This window comes from Petromyzon marinus, unplaced genomic scaffold, assembly GCF_048934315.1.
Source record: "Petromyzon marinus isolate PM22_M1 ecotype Great Lakes invasive population unplaced genomic scaffold, UKy_Petmar_22M1.pri1.0 PM_G_Scaffold_11, whole genome shotgun sequence".
NCBI lineage: Eukaryota > Metazoa > Chordata > Hyperoartia > Petromyzontiformes > Petromyzontidae > Petromyzon > Petromyzon marinus.
The window spans coordinates 2,242,834-2,255,631 of record NW_027422662.1 but is presented as its reverse complement, the minus strand read 5'-3'; positions in this window follow the sequence as shown (position 1 = coordinate 2,255,631).

Here is a 12,798-nt window from a genome sequence, read left to right as displayed (position 1 = left end):
CTGCCTGTTTGTGTCTGTGTGTGTCTCTGTGTATGTGTGTGTACAGAGTCACAGCAGACCCAGCTATACCAGCAGCATCAGTGAGTGTGTTAATCTGTCTGTTTGTGTCTGTCTGTGTCTCTGTGTATGTATGTGTGTACAGAGTCACAGCAGACCCAGCTATACCAGCAGCATCAGTGAGTGTGTTAATCTGCCTGTTTGTGTCTGCGTGTGTCTCTGTGTATGTGTGTGTGTGTACAGAGTCACAGCAGACCCAGCAGACCCAGCAGCATCAGTGAGTGTGTTAATCTGCCTGTTTGTGTCTGTGTGTGTCTCTGTGTATGTGTGTGTGTACAGAGTCACAGCAGACCCAGCTATACCAGCAGCATCAGTGAGTGTGTTAATCTGCCTGTTTGTGTCTGTGTGTGTCTCTGTGTATGTGTGTACAGAGTCACAGCAGACCCAGCTATACCAGCAGCATCAGTGAGTGTGTTAATCTGTCTGTTTGTGTCTGTCTGTGTCTCTGTGTATGTATGTGTGTACAGAGTCACAGCAGACCCAGCTATACCAGCAGCATCAGTGAGTGTGTTAATCTGCCTGTTTGTGTCTGCGTGTGTCTCTGTGTATGTGTGTGTGTGTACAGAGTCACAGCAGACCCAGCAATACCAGCAGCATCAGTGAGTGTGTTAATCTGCCTGTTTGTGTCTGTGTGTGTCTCTGTGTATGTGTGTGTACAGAGTCACAGCAGACCCAGCTATACCAGCAGCATCAGTGAGTGTGTTAATCTGTCTGTTTGTGTCTGTCTGTGTCTCTGTGTATGTGTGTGTGTACAGAGTCACAGCAGACCCAGCTATACCAGCAGCATCAGTGAGTGTGTTAATCTGCCTGTTTGTGTCTGCGTGTGTCTCTGTGTATGTGTGTGTGTACAGAGTCACAGCAGACCCAGCAATACCAGCAGCATCAGTGAGTGTGTTAATCTGCCTGTTTGTGTCTGTGTGTGTCTCTGTGTATGTGTGTGTACAGAGTCACAGCAGACCCAGCTATACCAGCAGCATCAGTGAGTGTGTTAATCTGTCTCTTTGTGTCTGTGTGTGTCTCTGTGTATGTGTGTGTGTACAGAGTCACAGCAGACCCAGCTATACCAGCAGCATCAGTGAGTGTGTTAATCTGTCTGTTTGTGTCTGTGTGTGTCTCTGTGTATGTGTGTGTGTACAGAGTCACAGCAGACCCAGCTATACCAGCAACATCAGTGAGTGTGTTAATCTGCCTGTTTGTGTCTGTGTGTGTCTCTGTGTATGTGTGTGTACAGAGTCACAGCAGACCCAGCTATACCAGCAGCATCAGTGAGTGTGTTAATCTGTCTCTTTGTGTCTGTGTGTGTCTCTGTGTATGTGTGTGTGTACAGAGTCACAGCAGACCCAGCTATACCAGCAGCATCAGTGAGTGTGTTAATTTGTCTGTTTGTGTCTGTGTGTGTCTCTGTGTGTGTGTGTGTACAGAGTCACAGCAGACCCAGCTATACCAGCAGCATCAGTGAGTGTGTTAATCTGTCTCTTTGTGTCTGTGTGTGTCTCTGTGTATGTGTGTGTGTACAGAGTCAAAGCAGACCCAGCTATACCAGCAGCATCAGTGAGTGTGTTAATCTGTCTGTTTGTGTCTGTGTGTGTCTCTGTGTATGTGTGTGTGTACAGAGTCACAGCAGACCCAGCTATACCAGCAGCATCAGTGCGTGTGTTAATCTGTCTGTTTGCGTCTGTGTGTGTCTCTGTGTATGTGTGTGTGTGTACAGAGTCACAGCAGACCCAGCTATACCAGCAGCATCAGTGAGTGTGTTAATATGTCTCTTTGTGTCTGTGTGTGTCTCTGTGTGTGTGTGTGTACAGAGTCACAGCAGACCCAGCTATACCAGCAGCATCAGTGAGTGTGTTAATCTGTCTGTTTGTGTCTGTGTGTGTCTCTGTGTATGTGTGTGTGTACAGAGTCACAGCAGACCCAGCTATACCAGCAGCATCAGTGAGTGTGTTAATCTGCCTGTTTGTGTCTGTGTGTGTCTCTGTGTATGTGTGTGTGTACAGAGTCACAGCAGACCCAGCTATACCAGCAGCATCAGTGAGAGTGTTAATCTGTCTGTTTGTGTTTGTGTGTGTCTCTGTGTATGTGTGTGTGTACAGAGTCACAGCAGACCCAGCTATACCAGCAGCATCAGTGAGTGTGTTAATCTGTCTGTTTGTGTCTGTGTGTGTCTCTGTGTATGTGTGTGTACAGAGTCACAGCAGACCCAGCTATACCAGCAGCATCAGTGAGTGTGTTAATCTGCCTGTTTGTGTCTGTGTGTGTCTCTGTGTATGTGTGTGTGTGTACAGAGTCACAGCAGACCCAGCTATACCAGCAGCATCAGTGAGTGTGTTAATCTGCCTGTTTGTGTCTGTGTGTGTCTCTGTGTATGTGTGTGTGTACAGAGTCACAGCAGACCCAGCTATACCAGCAGCATCAGTGAGTGTGTTAATCTGCCTGTTTGTGTCTGTGTGTGTCTCTGTGTATGTGTGTGTACAGAGTCACAGCAGACCCAGCTATACCAGCAGCATCAGTGAGTGTGTTAATCTGTCTGTTTGTGTCTGTCTGTGTCTCTGTGTATGTGTGTGTATGTGTGTATGTGTGTGTGTCCGGCAAAACAACCCCCTAGTCCGGCAAAACAACCCCCTACCTCCTCGCGGTGCCGGACGGGCAACTCTGTCGTGGACAGCGCTGTGGGGGGAGATCCAATTTTGATTGGCTCCTCCCCTCATGGCATATGTGTCCACCACAGGGGCTAAACGGGGGCTCTGGACGGGTGCGAGGGGCTGGTAACCCCTCCACCTTCAATTAATTACCACGAAACTACGAATTAAACTGAAATATGTAACAACTAAGCTTGTGCTGGAGGCCCCGGGGGGCCAGGCGTCTATGACGTCTCCTGGCCAAACCCCAATTGGCGGAGCCAGGAGATTGAATACCTACCCTCGGGGCTACTCCAGAAACAACGAAAAGCCACTACGGGTGGCCACGTGGAATGTTCGAACGCTCACTGCAGAGGAGAGGCTGCCACTCCTCTGTCGGGAGCTGGACCGGTACCGCCTGGATCTATGCGGCATTCAGGAGGTCCGGTGGACCGGCTCTGGCTCCTGCCACCATGAGGGGTGGACAGTCCTCTACTCGGGGCAGCAGACTGCCAAACAACAGGGTGTGGGTCTTCTTTTGAACAAAAGAATGAAGGGGGCGTGGGAGCGTGGCGGTGAGGTGTGGGAAGCTGTAAGCCCCAGGCTACTTTGGGCTCGCCTTCCCATCAACCGGAGGCGAGGAATGGTGGTCGTGGTTACTTATGCCCCCACCGAAGATGAACATCCGTGGAGGGATGCAGGCAAAGCCGATGAGTCAGATGCCTTCTATGACCTCCTGTCACAGGTGCTGGCTAAAGTGGCCCCTCGGGATAGAGTCATCATGTTGGGTGACTTCAATGCCCGAGTTGGTCATGATACTGGCACCTGGTCTGGAGTGATTGGAGGGCATGGGCCAGATCAGCTCAATAACAACGGTAGGAGGCTGCTAGATTTTTGTGCAGCCCATGGGCTTGTAATTACCAACACGCTGTTCCGGCATCGGCGCATCCACACAACATCATGGATGCATGCCGGGTCCAAGCAAGAACATCTGCTGGACTACATAGTGACGGACCAGCGAATGCGAGCCCATGTCCTTGACACCAGGACCTACCGTGGAGCTGATCTTCCCTCTGACCATCGACTAGTCATCTGTAAGATGCGCCTGCCATTCTTCCACTCCGGTGGTGGGTGTACACCCAGGACCCCATTCCAACCTAAAGTGGCCTGGTCTCAGTTATCTGATGAAAGTTGCAAGCGAGAATTTCATCATCGCTTGCGGCTGGGATTGGCATCGTCCCCGACTCCTCCTGATGTCGAGGGTAAATGGGCGAGGTTTAGGACTGTGACTCATGCAGCTGCAATGGCTGCTTTGGGTACGCGGTCCAGACCTCCCCAGACACCCTGGATGACAGAGGAGTTGTTCACGATGGTTGAGAAAAAGCGACAGGCCCACTGTCATCGGCTACAGAATCCCACGTCAGAGAATGAGGAGGCTTACCGCAGCCTTCGCTCGGAGGTTCGGAGAGCCGTGAGGCGCTGCAAGGATGGGTGGTGGTCGCGGGTTGCTGAGGAGATGGAGTCTGCTTCAGTGGCCCGTGATCACAAATCTCTATTTAACTCCATCAAAAAAGTAACCTGCAGCGCCACACCTATTACCATCATTAGGGGAAAAAACGGTGATCCAATTTCCGACCCCCAGGAACAGGTTCGCAGATTTGCTGAGCATTTCTGTGAGGTCCTGGGGGAGGGAAAATCCCTCAGCCAGGAAAACATCGTGGCACAAAGTGAGGATGACCCTGCTGAGGCTGCGGTGCCTCAAATATTGGATGAAGTCACCCCCTGTGAGTGGCTGGCTGAGGTGCCATCTGCTGAGGAAGTATTGAAGGCGATCCGGAGTCTGAGACCAGGAAAGGCAGCGGGCAGAGATGATCTCCCAAGCGAAATGCTGAGGGAGGGTGGCGTTTGTGCACAGACTGCCCTATATGACATCATAACAACAGTCTGGACCACTGGACGGGTTCCGCAGGATTGGAAGGATGCCCTGGTGGTCCCCCTTTTTAAGAAGGGGGACCGCACAGACTGTAACAACTACAGGGGCATCTCACTCCTCAGTGTGCCGGGAAAGGTCCTGGCAAGGATTATTCAGCATCGCCTTGCCAGGCACGCTGAGGAGAGGCTTGCGGAGCCCCAATGCGGTTTCAGGAAAGGGCGGTCCTGCACAGATGCCATATTTTCTGTCCGTCTGCTACAGCAGAGGTGTAGGGAATTCCAACAAGACCTACATCTCTGCTTTATTGACCTGGTCAAGGCCTATGATACCATCAGTAGGCCTGGGCTCTGGGTCGTTCTTCGTGCTTTTGGAGTACCTGACCCTCTGCTCACGATCATTAAGGACCTTCATGATGGTGAGCGGGCCCGGGTAAAACTACGTGGCCGGGAGTCAGAGCCATTCCCTGTACACCTTGGGGTGCGACAGGGATGTCCTCTGGCTCCCACATTATTTAACATCTATTTTGACCACGTAGTTCGTGAAGCCTTCAATAGCTGTACCGGGGGAATCTCCATATGGTACAGATATAATGGGAGGCTAATCGATGCCCGGGTGCGGTCAAGGGATGGCTCCCTATTGCTCAACCACGTTATGTATGCTGATGACTTGGTAATAGCTGCTCAGTCAGAGGAGGAGTTGGAGACGCTGCTGCTGAGACTGGAGCGTGCCACTAAGAGGTGGGGCCTTACCATCAGCCCCACCAAAACTAAGCACCTGCCTGGGTATTTTGTACCATCGGACACTCCACCCCCACAACTCCCAATCGGTGATGGGGCAGTTGTGGAGAGAGTGGAGAGTTTCCCATACCTGGGCAGTGTGCTTATGACTGGCTCCAGTTTAACAGCAGAGGTCTCACTCCGAATCAGTCGAGCGGCAATATCTTTTCATCGGTTGCGTAACGCTGTGTGGAAGCTACCTGGTCTGTCGCTCCGCACTAAGCTTCAGGTCTTCTCGGCCACGGTCATTCCCTCCCTTCTCTACGCTTGCGAAACGTGGACCCCCCTAATGGAACATCTTCGCCGGTTAGAAACATTTAGGCTGGCCTGCCTACGATCCATCCTGGGTTTAACCAGACTGGATTGTGTGAGGAGCTCACAAATCCTTGAAAGATCTGGGCAGGGTCCCATCGGTGAGCTCCTCCGGCAGGCAAGGCTGCGATGGCTGGGTCATGTAGCCCGCATGCCCAGCCACCGCATGCCGAAACAGCTTTTGTTTGGCCGGATTGAGGGGGCTAAGCGGGCGCGGCACGGGCTAGAGAAGAGATGGAGTGATGTGGTACAGGAGGACGTGGAGCTGAGTGGACTTGCCGATGACTGGTACCAGCGGTCTCAAGATCGGCCTCTGTGGAGGAGGCTCGTGAAGGATGCTACTGGGCAGTTGGAGGCAGTCGCCCTCCAACAACAACGGAGGGCGGAGGAGCGACGCTCACAACAGCGAGCGGAGCGCCGGGTGGCTAAAGCACAGCAGGTTGGCACAGTAGGGGGCACAGGTGGTGCATCAGCCAGTCATCTCAGTCAGTCGACCCGTGGCACCTGGGTCTGCCCCGTGACCTCCTGCCAGCGGGCGTTCGACACTTCACGTGGCCTCAGGGTGCACATAGCCTGGCACAAGCGTCGTGGTGACGTCACCGCCACTTAGTGGCGAATGGCGGTTGTTGTTGTTGTTGTTGTGTGTGTGTACAGAGTCACAGCAGACCCAGCTATACCAGCAGCATCAGTGAGTGTGTTAATCTGCCTGTTTGTGTCTGCGTGTGTCTCTGTGTATGTGTGTGTGTACAGAGTCACAGCAGACCCAGCAATACCAGCAGCATCAGTGAGTGTGTTAATCTGCCTGTTTGTGTCTGTGTGTGTCTCTGTGTATGTGTGTGTACAGAGTCACAGCAGACCCAGCTATACCAGCAGCATCAGTGAGTGTGTTAATCTGTCTCTTTGTGTCTGTGTGTGTCTCTGTGTATGTGTGTGTGTACAGAGTCACAGCAGACCCAGCTATACCAGCAGCATCAGTGAGTGTGTTGATCTGTCTGTTTGTGTCTGTGTGTGTCTCTGTGTGTGTGTGTGTACAGAGTCACAGCAGACCCAGCTATACCAGCAGCATCAGTGAGTGTGTTAATCTGTCTCTTTGTGTCTGTGTGTGTCTCTGTGTATGTGTGTGTGTACAGAGTCAAAGCAGACCCAGCTATACCAGCAGCATCAGTGAGTGTGTTAATCTGTCTGTTTGTGTCTGTGTGTGTCTCTGTGTATGTGTGTGTGTACAGAGTCACAGCAGACCCAGCTATACCAGCAGCATCAGTGCGTGTGTTAATCTGTCTGTTTGCGTCTGTGTGTGTCTCTGTGTATGTGTGTGTGTGTACAGAGTCACAGCAGACCCAGCTATACCAGCAGCATCAGTGAGTGTGTTAATATGTCTCTTTGTGTCTGTGTGTGTCTCTGTGTGTGTGTGTGTACAGAGTCACAGCAGACCCAGCTATACCAGCAGCATCAGTGAGTGTGTTAATCTGTCTGTTTGTGTCTGTGTGTGTCTCTGTGTATGTGTGTGTGTACAGAGTCACAGCAGACCCAGCTATACCAGCAGCATCAGTGAGTGTGTTAATCTGCCTGTTTGTGTCTGTGTGTGTCTCTGTGTATGTGTGTGTGTACAGAGTCACAGCAGACCCAGCTATACCAGCAGCATCAGTGAGAGTGTTAATCTGTCTGTTTGTGTTTGTGTGTGTCTCTGTGTATGTGTGTGTGTACAGAGTCACAGCAGACCCAGCTATACCAGCAGCATCAGTGAGTGTGTTAATCTGTCTGTTTGTGTCTGTGTGTGTCTCTGTGTATGTGTGTGTACAGAGTCACAGCAGACCCAGCTATACCAGCAGCATCAGTGAGTGTGTTAATCTGCCTGTTTGTGTCTGTGTGTGTCTCTGTGTATGTGTGTGTGTACAGAGTCACAGCAGACCCAGCTATACCAGCAGCATCAGTGAGTGTGTTAATCTGCCTGTTTGTGTCTGTGTGTGTCTCTGTGTATGTGTGTGTACAGAGTCACAGCAGACCCAGCTATACCAGCAGCATCAGTGAGTGTGTTAATCTGCCTGTTTGTGTCTGTGTGTGTCTCTGTGTGTGTGTGTGTACAGAGTCACAGCAGACCCAGCTATACCAGCAGCATCAGTGAGTGTGTTAATCTGTCTGTTTGTGTCTGTGTGTGTCTCTGTGTATGTGTGTGTGTACAGAGTCACAGCAGACCCAGCTATACCAGCAGCATCAGTGAGTGTGTTAATCTGCCTGTTTGTGTCTGTGTGTGTCTCTGTGTATGTGTGTGTGTACAGAGTCACAGCAGACCCAGCTATACCAGCAGCATCAGTGAGAGTGTTAATCTGTCTGTTTGTGTTTGTGTGTGTCTCTGTGTATGTGTGTGTGTACAGAGTCACAGCAGACCCAGCTATACCAGCAGCATCAGTGAGTGTGTTAATCTGTCTGTTTGTGTCTGTGTGTGTCTCTGTGTATGTGTGTGTACAGAGTCACAGCAGACCCAGCTATACCAGCAGCATCAGTGAGTGTGTTAATCTGCCTGTTTGTGTCTGTGTGTGTCTCTGTGTATGTGTGTGTGTACAGAGTCACAGCAGACCCAGCTATACCAGCAGCATCAGTGAGTGTGTTAATCTGCCTGTTTGTGTCTGTGTGTGTCTCTGTGTATGTGTGTGTACAGAGTCACAGCAGACCCAGCTATACCAGCAGCATCAGTGAGTGTGTTAATCTGCCTGTTTGTGTCTGCGTGTGTCTCTGTGTATGTGTGTGTGTACAGAGTCACAGCAGACCCAGCAATACCAGCAGCATCAGTGAGTGTGTTAATCTGCCTGTTTGTGTCTGTGTGTGTCTCTGTGTATGTGTGTGTACAGAGTCACAGCAGACCCAGCTATACCAGCAGCATCAGTGAGTGTGTTAATCTGTCTCTTTGTGTCTGTGTGTGTCTCTGTGTATGTGTGTGTGTACAGAGTCACAGCAGACCCAGCTATACCAGCAGCATCAGTGAGTGTGTTAATCTGTCTGTTTGTGTCTGTGTGTGTCTCTGTGTGTGTGTGTGTACAGAGTCACAGCAGACCCAGCTATACCAGCAGCATCAGTGAGTGTGTTAATCTGTCTCTTTGTGTCTGTGTGTGTCTCTGTGTATGTGTGTGTGTACAGAGTCAAAGCAGACCCAGCTATACCAGCAGCATCAGTGAGTGTGTTAATCTGTCTGTTTGTGTCTGTGTGTGTCTCTGTGTATGTGTGTGTGTACAGAGTCACAGCAGACCCAGCTATACCAGCAGCATCAGTGCGTGTGTTAATCTGTCTGTTTGCGTCTGTGTGTGTCTCTGTGTATGTGTGTGTGTGTACAGAGTCACAGCAGACCCAGCTATACCAGCAGCATCAGTGAGTGTGTTAATATGTCTCTTTGTGTCTGTGTGTGTCTCTGTGTGTGTGTGTGTGTACAGAGTCACAGCAGACCCAGCTATACCAGCAGCATCAGTGAGTGTGTTAATCTGTCTGTTTGTGTCTGTGTGTGTCTCTGTGTATGTGTGTGTGTACAGAGTCACAGCAGACCCAGCTATACCAGCAGCATCAGTGAGTGTGTTAATCTGCCTGTTTGTGTCTGTGTGTGTCTCTGTGTATGTGTGTGTGTACAGAGTCACAGCAGACCCAGCTATACCAGCAGCATCAGTGAGAGTGTTAATCTGTCTGTTTGTGTTTGTGTGTGTCTCTGTGTATGTGTGTGTGTACAGAGTCACAGCAGACCCAGCTATACCAGCAGCATCAGTGAGTGTGTTAATCTGTCTCTTTGTGTCTGTGTGTGTCTCTGTGTATGTGTGTGTGTACAGAGTCAAAGCAGACCCAGCTATACCAGCAGCATCAGTGAGTGTGTTAATCTGCCTGTTTGTGTCTGTGTGTGTCTCTGTGTATGTGTGTGTGTACAGAGTCACAGCAGACCCAGCTATACCAGCAGCATCAGTGAGTGTGTTAATCTGCCTGTTTGTGTCTGTGTGTGTCTCTGTGTATGTGTGTGTGTACAGAGTCACAGCAGACCCAGCTATACCAGCAGCATCAGTGAGAGTGTTAATCTGTCTGTTTGTGTTTGTGTGTGTCTCTGTGTATGTGTGTGTGTACAGAGTCACAGCAGACCCAGCTATACCAGCAGCATCAGTGAGTGTGTTAATCTGTCTCTTTGTGTCTGTGTGTGTCTCTGTGTATGTGTGTGTGTACAGAGTCAAAGCAGACCCAGCTATACCAGCAGCATCAGTGAGTGTGTTAATCTGCCTGTTTGTGTCTGTGTGTGTCTCTGTGTATGTGTGTGTGTGTACAGAGTCACAGCAGACCCAGCTATACCAGCAGCATCAGTGAGTGTGTTAATCTGCCTGTTTGTGTCTGTGTGTGTCTCTGTGTATGTGTGTGTGTACAGAGTCACAGCAGACCCAGCTATACCAGCAGCATCAGTGAGAGTGTTAATCTGTCTGTTTGTGTTTGTGTGTGTCTCTGTGTATGTGTGTGTGTACAGAGTCACAGCAGACCCAGCTATACCAGCAGCATCAGTGAGTGTGTTAATCTGTCTCTTTGTGTCTGTGTGTGTCTCTGTGTATGTGTGTGTGTACAGAGTCAAAGCAGACCCAGCTATACCAGCAGCATCAGTGAGTGTGTTAATCTGCCTGTTTGTGTCTGTGTGTGTCTCTGTGTATGTGTGTGTGTGTACAGAGTCACAGCAGACCCAGCTATACCAGCAGCATCAGTGAGTGTGTTAATCTGCCTGTTTGTGTCTGTGTGTGTCTCTGTGTATGTGTGTGTGTACAGAGTCACAGCAGACCCAGCTATACCAGCAGCATCAGTGAGTGTGTTAATCTGTCTGTTTGTGTCTGTGTGTGTCTCTGTGTATGTGTGTGTACAGAGTCACAGCAGACCCAGCTATACCAGCAGCATCAGTGAGTGTGTTAATCTGTTTGTTTGTGTCTGTGTGTGTATCTGTGTATGTGTGTGTGTACAGAGTCACAGCAGACCCAGCTATACCAGCAGCATCAGTGAGTGTGTTAATCTGTTTGTTTGTGTCTGTGTGTGTCTCTGTGTATGTGTGTGTGTACAGAGTCACAGCAGACCCAGCTATACCAGCAGCATCAGTGAGTGTGTTAATCTGTCTGTTTGTGTCTGTGTGTGTCTCTGTGTATGTGTGTGTACAGAGTCACAGCAGACCCAGCTATACCAGCAGCATCAGTGAGTGTGTTAATCTGCCTGTTTGTGTCTGTGTGTGTCTCTGTGTATGTGTGTGTGTGTACAGAGTCACAGCAGACCCAGCTATACCAGCAGCATCAGTGAGTGTGTTAATCTGCCTGTTTGTGTCTGTGTGTGTCTCTGTGTATGTGTGTGTGTACAGAGTCACAGCAGACCCAGCTATACCAGCAGCATCAGTGAGTGTGTTAATCTGTCTGTTTGTGTCTGTGTGTGTCTCTGTGTATGTGTGTGTGTACAGAGTCACAGCAGACCCAGCTATACCAGCAGCATCAGTGAGTGTGTTAATCTGTTTGTTTGTGTCTGTGTGTGTCTCTGTGTATGTGTGTGTGTACAGAGTCACAGCAGACCCAGCTATACCAGCAGCATCAGTGAGTGTGTTAATCTGTTTGTTTGTGTCTGTGTGTGTCTCTGTGTATGTGTGTGTGTACAGAGTCACAGCAGACCCAGCTATACCAGCAGCATCAGTGAGTGTGTTAATCTGTCTGTTTGTGTCTGTGTGTGTCTCTGTGTGTGTGTACAGTTACAGCAGACCCAGCTATACCAGCAGCATCAGTGAGTGTGTTAATCTGTCTGTTTGTGTCTGTGTGTGTCTCTGTGTATGTGTGTGTGTACAGAGTCACAGCAGACCCAGCTATACCAGCAGCATCAGTGAGTGTGTTAATCTGTCTGTGTCTGTGTGTGTCTCTGTGTATGTGTGTGTGTACAGAGTCACAGCAGACCCAGCTATGCCAGCAGCATCAGTGAGTGTGTTAATCTGCCTGTTTGTGTCTGCGTGTGTCTCTGCGTATGTGTGTGTGTACAGAGTCACAGCAGACCCAGCTATACCAGCAGCATCAGTGAGTGTGTTAATCTGCCTGTTTGTGTCTGTGTGTGTCTCTGTGTATGTGTGTGTGTACAGAGTCACAGCAGACCCAGCTATACCAGCCGCATCAGTGAGTGTGTTAATCTGCCTGTTTGTGTCTGTGTGTGTCTCTGTGTATGTGTGTGTGTACAGAGTCACAGCAGACCCAGCTATACCAGCAGCATCAGTGAGTGTGTTAATCTATCTGTTTGTGTCTGTCTGTGTCTATGTGTGTGTGTACAGAGTCACAGCAGACCCAGCTATACCAGCAGCATCAGTGAGTGTGTTAATCTGTCTCTTTGTGTCTGTGTGTGTCTCTGTGTATGTGTGTGTACAGAGTCACAGCAGACCCAGCTATAGCAGCAGCATCAGTGAGTGTGTTAATCTGCCTGTTTGTGTCTGTGTGTGTCTCTGTGTATGTGTGTGTGTGTACAGAGTCACAGCAGACCCAGCTATACCAGCAGCATCAGTGAGTGTGTTAATCTGCCTGTTTGTGTCTGTGTGTGTCTCTGTGTATGTGTGTGTGTACAGAGTCACAGCAGACCCAGCTATACCAGCAGCATCAGTGAGTGTGTTAATCTGTCTGTTTGTGTCTGTGTGTGTCTCTTTGTGTGTGTGTGTGTACAGAGTCACAGCAGACCCAGCTATACCAGCAGCATCAGTGAGTGTGTTAATCTGTCTCTTTGTGTCTGTGTGTGTCTCTGTGTATGTGTGTGTGTACAGAGTCAAAGCAGACCCAGCTATACCAGCAGCATCAGTGAGTGTGTTAATCTGTCTGTTTGTGTCTGTGTGTGTCTCTGTGTATGTGTGTGTGTACAGAGTCACAGCAGACCCAGCTATACCAGCAGCATCAGTGAGTGTGTTAATCTGCCTGTTTGTGTCTGTGTGTGTCTCTGTGTATGTGTGTGTGTACAGAGTCACAGCAGACCCAGCTATACCAGCAGCATCAGTGAGTGTGTTAATCTGTCTGTTTGTGTTTGTGTGTGTCTCTGTGTATGTGTGTGTGTACAGAGTCACAGCAGACCCAGCTATACCAGCAGCATCAGTGAGTGTGTTAAT